The sequence below is a fragment of the Centropristis striata genome, chromosome 13, assembly GCF_030273125.1.
Source record: "Centropristis striata isolate RG_2023a ecotype Rhode Island chromosome 13, C.striata_1.0, whole genome shotgun sequence".
Classification (NCBI taxonomy): Eukaryota; Metazoa; Chordata; class Actinopteri; order Perciformes; family Serranidae; genus Centropristis; species Centropristis striata.
This window is the reverse complement of record NC_081529.1, coordinates 9,989,634-9,996,812: the sequence shown is the minus strand read 5'-3', so window position 1 is coordinate 9,996,812 and position 7,179 is coordinate 9,989,634.

Sequence of the window (7,179 nt, the reverse complement as noted above, 5' to 3'; positions counted from 1 at the left end):
GGCTGTAACTTGGCCACAATACTAGTAGTTGTAGTATTTACCTTGCTCACCGTCTTAGTTTATGATGTCAGCATGAAAACATGAGCACTCAAAACAAAGTTCAGCTGAGGCTAATGGAAATTGCATTAGCTGTTTGACCTAATTATTGTGCTTCATGAAAATTCAAGGGATAACTAAAAGCATTAACCTTTATCCTTTTGAGGAAAGTAGGGGGGTGGGGGGGCAATGGTAATGGACGTTTTTCGTCACTATCCATCCAGTAATTCAGCCTGGATCAAAGAAAGAGATGAATCGAGCGATAAACCATCCGTATATTCAAACTCTTTCTGGGAAACGTGTTTTTATTACCATAAACATGGACACTGCAGTTTATTTTAAGTCCATCCCATATATACCGCATTGCTGGGAATATTCTCTAATGCATTAAATGTGTAATAATCTGTGGATGAAAATATCCCCTAACATATGCACTATTTACTCCTGCTTAAAACTTAAGGATTTCTATCTCCAGTAGGAGTGAAGTAGCTGAGAGTCATAAACGGGGTAGAAAAGTGACAGAATATTAAGACTGAATACTAAGAGGCAAGTATGCATTGTTGGTTTTGGTCTTTTTACTGTACAATATGAAAAATATAGACTAATTCCAGCCTTGTCCTTTAAACACAAAGTACCTAAGTTTGTAGTAGCACTGTGTAGTGTGATGAGCCAAAGCCGCCTGTGGACTGCAGTGACCTTAAAGCACTTTTCCTTGCTAGTAGAGTCCAGTTAGCATTAGCTTTTATACTTTATTAAAAGGACACAAATCTGTAAACATGTATACTGCTTGTGTGTTTTTCCTCTTCTTGTCCTGTGTTTATGAGTGCCCTGCTATCGTAATCAACAGCATCAGTAAAGAGGGATAATCATCTGCATTATAGAATGGACCTCTTATCCTCCTCGGCCCTTCTGCCATAATCATTTTTAATCTGCTTTCCATGTCCATTACCATCATGCCTGCTGAACCATTCCATTACACAGCGGGGCTCTTTCCGCTCCTGGTGCCCCGTCCTGACTGCTGTAGGTGACTCGCAAACATACTGCATGGAGACTAAAGCATCTGCCATATAGCATGTCAGTTGGCGTGTTATCTGCCAGATTCAGGACACAGATAGGCGCAGTGGGGGAAAATCTTAATAACCACAGATTTAAACGCATGTGTTAGATTTTCTGGTTAAAATCTCCCGTGGACATCCGTGCATGATTTACGCAACATCTGAGTTTGGATTTGTCCCAGGCAGTGGGGGATATGCTAACGGATCAAATCCGGTGGCAGTTTTATCTCATTCATGTTTCGGGCTGTCAGACTCGTGAGATTTGAGGGCTGTAAAATGCTGAATTATGAAACATCTGAGAGGGAACACAACGCTGGAAAATCTATGTTTAGTGCATCATTGTGTGCACTTTTTGTTATTCTTCTAAAATAACATTACCTGGTTATCCTTGCACCAAGTTACTGTTTATGTGTAAAGCAGCATTGCTCTCAGCCAGAGGCCATCTCTAACCACTTTATCCCTGTGGGCTCATGTCACTAGAAGGCAGTGTAGGTTAATCTGTTTATATGGACTCTGAGATGGCTGGAAGGCTGCAGAAAATCTACACATGGTGCTCAGTCTCTGCAGCTCCATCTAATCTCATCGACTTGGCCCCATCACACAGCACCATGCAAGCCTCACACTTAAGAGAGTAGCAACAGAAAATGAAAACAGTCAGCATCAAACATTTAATGACTCTTTCAGTTTACAGTATTCCCACTCGGGTTTCTTTATTCATGCAGCTCAGATGACTTTGGCTGCGTTCTGACTAGTTCAGTTTTCAGTCAAAGTCAATGGATACATGGCAACATGACGTCTGCCTTTCTATTTTCAAGTCTCGTCTTACACCTTTATAACTATTACTACTATTTTGTAGAGGTGTGAATCGGCAGAGTCCCCACGATACAATTTTTTCCCGATACTTGAGTCAGGATACAATATATTGCGATTTAACTGTTTAACTGCATTTTGTGTCCACAAAATGAAATACAATCAAGAATTGTTTTGTCAAATAAGAGAAAATTCTGAGTCTATTCTATCACTTCAGTCTTTTTATTTCCCCACATGAGTGTCAAACCCACAGACTGACCAACAAAGTATTCAGTCAGGCTTCACTGCTGTGACTTCTTTGAACGAAACTTTTAAAAAAAGCCTAACTTTGCAGCATTATTTCGACAACTTCCCAACACAATACCCTGACGCACATGGTACTTGGCGGCCATGAATCAATATAATATTGATGCATGCATGTAACTGGTTCAAAGTATGTATTAGGGATGGAAACACAAACACAAACCTCCACTTGGACTCAAGGATGAACTGATTTTAATTTGAAGGTCAAAGGTCAAGTGAGGTGCTGTGACTTCATGTCCATCCCATTTTCATCAACATGAGATCACTTCATGGAATTTCTTCAGAATCTGGCACAAATGTCTTCTTGGATTCAAGGATGAACTGACTAGATTTCAGAGGACAAAGGTCAATCTTACTCATGCTGAATCCTGAATTGGTCATACTAATATTCAGGGTCCACCTTGAAACTGTGATGGTTATACAGATTGTACAGGTGGTTTGAAGATGTGCATGATGCATCCTGGTTTTAGAATTTATAGCTTCTTTGCAGTAACATCCATATTTGAAGCATTATCTACTATCATGTGGGTTGGGCAATATATTGATATAAAAGTTATGTTTTTAAATGTGATATGGAATTAGACCATATCGCATATATAGATATAGTTCAAATGTTTTTCTTTCTTTATATATAAATGCTGCCCTTAATAGGGTTTGTCATATTTAGTTATTTTGTAATGTTCGTTATTCTTTTCTCATATAAATATATTTGTTTCGGAAAATGATTGGCCTATTTTTATTTCATAGGCTATTTTTATTTAAGATTTTTTTTATTTAAATGTGCACTTTATGGAGCTTTGATTTTAAAAAAGGTACTCCTGTTGTTATACAGTAATTGTTCACTTAAATAAACAGTTTCAATAAAACTACTTGTGACATGTCATATTTGACTTTGACTGAACATTTGCTCTCACTTTGCAATAAAAATTTCGGGATATATATATCGTGTATTGATATTCAGCCTAAATATATTGGGATGTAACTTTTGGTCCATATCGCCCAGCCCTTGTGTCATGGCTACTTATGAGTCTGTATTGACATAGATGTAAACTGCAATCTGGCTGGTTGGCAGATCAGGCATTTGTGCTGCATTCATGTGCTGTCAAAATAATGGGATTTTCTTTTGAACATCTCCTTGAGTCATAATATTAATGACATGCCCTGGTGGAGGTTCGAGCTAATGCCCTTCTAGTCTTCATATTATCCTCTCCTCTTATTATAAGGTTCCTGCTCTCCCAAATGCGTATTTTCTTAATTTTTGCATTTCCATCACCCAACTCCCCAGTCTGGAAAGCCCGACAGTGGTTAAAGCAGCTACTATAAAGCCATGAAGTGCCTCATTAGTTCCCCTCTGAGTAACACCCTTATCCAGGTTGACTGTTGTAGGTCAACAACTTTGTTTGCTGCCTTTTTTATATGCAGGTGGTGCTCACTGGAGCATTCAGAGAAAAGTGGGCTATGTCTGTTGGACTCAAGTCAAAAGACCTTTTTACCTCTGAGCTGCTCTGTACCTGCTCTTTACTGCTGTTTCTCTTTTTGAGAACATTTCTATTGAGTAGACCAGCTTCATTGCTTGCTTGAGAAAACTTATTCAGTTCCAAGTTGTATTTTTATACTGCTTGAGTGTTCTTCACCTGTCTATTTTTTCTCTAGCTGCTGTTACATGCATGACAGAAGCAGATTTAGTTTGAGTACTATAGAGCTTTTCTTATGGGGGGTTTATGCTGCTTTATTCCTCGGGAGCCTGAACAGAGCGACTGTTTGTTGCTGCAGAATTCACAATGGACAAAGCCGGGAACACAAACACGTAAGCGTTTACTGAAGTCTCTTGAGAAGATCGACCGTTTCACAAAGATGCCATTCATGGAGATCCGCTCCTCTCCAGCTGTGGAGCGGACACTGCTGCAACACACACACACACACACACACACACACACACACACACACACACACACACACACACACACACACACACACAGATGTGCACTGAAACACACACAGGATGCACTTTCTCACCTAACCTTCTACACAGTCTACAGTGTTTACCCAGACAGTGTTTACCCAGACTGTCTTCATAAAGCTCTTGTAGTGCATCAAGCTCTGGTAGTGCAGCAGATACATACAGCCATGCTGCACTATAAAACGGCAAAAGTAGATTTGGCAACAATTTCTCCTGGAATATGAGGGATTTTAGGGATTAACAGGCAACACACACAGTCCAAGGTACATTCTGTAAGCTGTTAACTCATTCATAGAGGGCCAAAGTTGAAATTGTAATATGAGACTAGTATCGATATCAGCTGGGAATTTTACTATGGTAATTTGTAATTTGTTTATTGTGTGTTCTCCTGGCCTTCAGTAATTCAGTAAAGCGCTTCAATAAAGATGGATGACAAAAGACTAAAATAAATAATTCATGCAGCAGGTGGTGAGATAAGTAAAATAAAGAAGAGTGAGGGAAAATGAGGGAAAGCCACTAAGTGAAGAGAGGTTTACTATAAAAGTTACTTGCTGTAACCAAAACACTGAGGAATAAGAAAATCACAAGAGTTTGATTGACATTCAGAGTCTGGGCCAGAAATAGAGACAGAGCCCACTTAAGCCCCGCCCCCACCGGAGGGGATAACAATCCCTCTCTCTCTCCGTTGAATTTGTATTAAATAAGGGCTGTTTCCACTACAGCCCAATAACCGGAAAATGAGGCGGGTCTCACTCACCGAAACACCCCTAATTTGAATATGAGCCGTCCGGAGCTGTCTTTTGACGGGACTTTTTTAGTCCCTGTTGGAGGACAGGGTCTTTTTTCTCCCCTGAAAAAAGCCTGGTTGCTGATTTGATAGATCGCTAAGCAGGATATGACGTAGTACTCCACGCTACAGCAACATGCGCCATTTGTAAAAGCCGACGAAGTGACTATTTTTCAAAAAAGCGACTGGTGACAAATCCAGCAACTTTTTCAGGTGTTATTGGAGACTTTTGGAGACTTGTTCTTACTCTTCTTAACGAGCTGCAGGGGCTCATTAAGAAGAGTAAGAACAAGTCGAAGCGGCACAGTCCTCCTGCAGCAGTCTCTCCCAGCTGCAGAGCCGGAGGGGATGTTAACCCCTTAGCGTCCTGTCTGCAAATTGCTGATAGGCTAACAGTTAGCTCTGTAGCAGTACAGTATGTATGTGCTGCTGCAGCAGGAGGTGTTCACTTAGCGATCTCTGTTTGTTTACAACAAGCACCAGACACTCTGTGCACAATTAGCGATGCCGGTTAATTCACGATCACTATGTTTATGACCAGCAGGGACGCTGTGCATAATTAGCCATGCTGCTTTGTTTATGATCCGCTGCTGATGTTGTGCACAGTTAGCGATTGCAGCCACAGTTGCATCTCCCATGTTTAATCCGTTGCAACGATCAAAACCATACGTCATCTCTGGAGTCTCTAATGGAGACACGCAGAGTGAGCAGACTTTTGAGAGGGTGTGGCCTGAGACTTTCCCGGGGGACACTCTTCCCCCTAGTGGAAACATGGCTAATAAAGGAGCCTCCTTGACAATTCTAACTGTTAGCAAACAATAGAAACATCTCGAAGAGCGGCTGTTTGGTGAAATGCCCAGAACTAAGTTTTGAAAATCTAACCGAATCACTGAACTTTTAAGAGAACAAAAGAGGATACAGACGTGGGATATCAACAGTTACAATGGGTTGTTAGCCTGAAAATCATATTAACTAACATTAACTTATGTATGCAGTGTATTTTGTCCCAAAGTTATAAGTTATAACTACATTTCTGTAAGTCAAGCTAAAGTATTTACACACTAACTAACCTGTGTTTTAGGAGAATGGACAATTCAGAAAGCTATGCAGTATTAAGTGCCCTAACTTGCTAACATGTAGCTAACATTAGCTTGCTAACATGTAGCTAACATTAGCTTGCGAACATATAGCTAACATTAGCTTGCTAACATATAGCTAACATTAGCTTGCTAACATATAGCTAACATTAGCTTGCTATATGATATACGTTAGCAAGTCAACTTGCTCCTTTCTGGTAGACATAGTGTTAGACTAATCATATGATATGATTTAATCTAATAATTTTAGCCAGAAACAGACGTTTTGTTTGCGTTCAGTCCATGGGTGTGTATTGTGGTACTGATAGATTTCCCCTCCAGTGGGCACAGTTACAGTATGACCCTCTGTGGCTGCACACGCTTACATCTGTAACATGACAAGCAAACATGGAGGTGATTTTGGAGGATTTTTGTGCCTTTTAAAACTGCTTGTCTTAGTTTTGGAGATATATGTAGCTGCAGGCAATCAGGGCACACTCACTGTGTGAATATTTGGGGTTAGTCAAGTTATTATTGGAACAACTAAACAAAACACGCTTAAAAAGGTATCCATATGTTGCCATTCTGTATTTCTTTCTTCTTTAAGATTATTTCTTAGGTTGTTTTCATGCCTTTATTAGACAGCATGGATGGAGTGAAAAGGTGTTGAGAGAGATGGGACATGCAGCAAAGGGCTGGGAGTCTGAATAAAACCTGTGGCCCTGCTGTGGGTATCAGCCTTGTACATAGCACTCTATCAGGTGAGGTGCTGGGCATCCCTGTTTTGCATTTCTGCATTACTAGTGGAAGTTGGCAACCCTACACACACATTTAGCATTAAAAAAAAGCCATCAGCAGTTGTTGTGTGCAGAGAGACTGCACAGAAAGCTCCCGGGGCACAAAAAAAAAAAACTGAGCTGTTGCCCGCTGCAGGGATGGCTAACAGCAGCTGGAAGTGTCATCTCTTGATGCATTCACTTGCACTCAGACATTGGAGTTTCACAGCTTTTCATATGTACATTTAAAAAAAACTGGGGTTGCAAGTAGTGGTCGACTGATACAGGTTTTTAAGGCCGACGCCGATACCGATTATTTTGACATCAGTCTTAACCGATCCCCGATATGTGCTGCCGATTTTTTGGGGCCGATTCT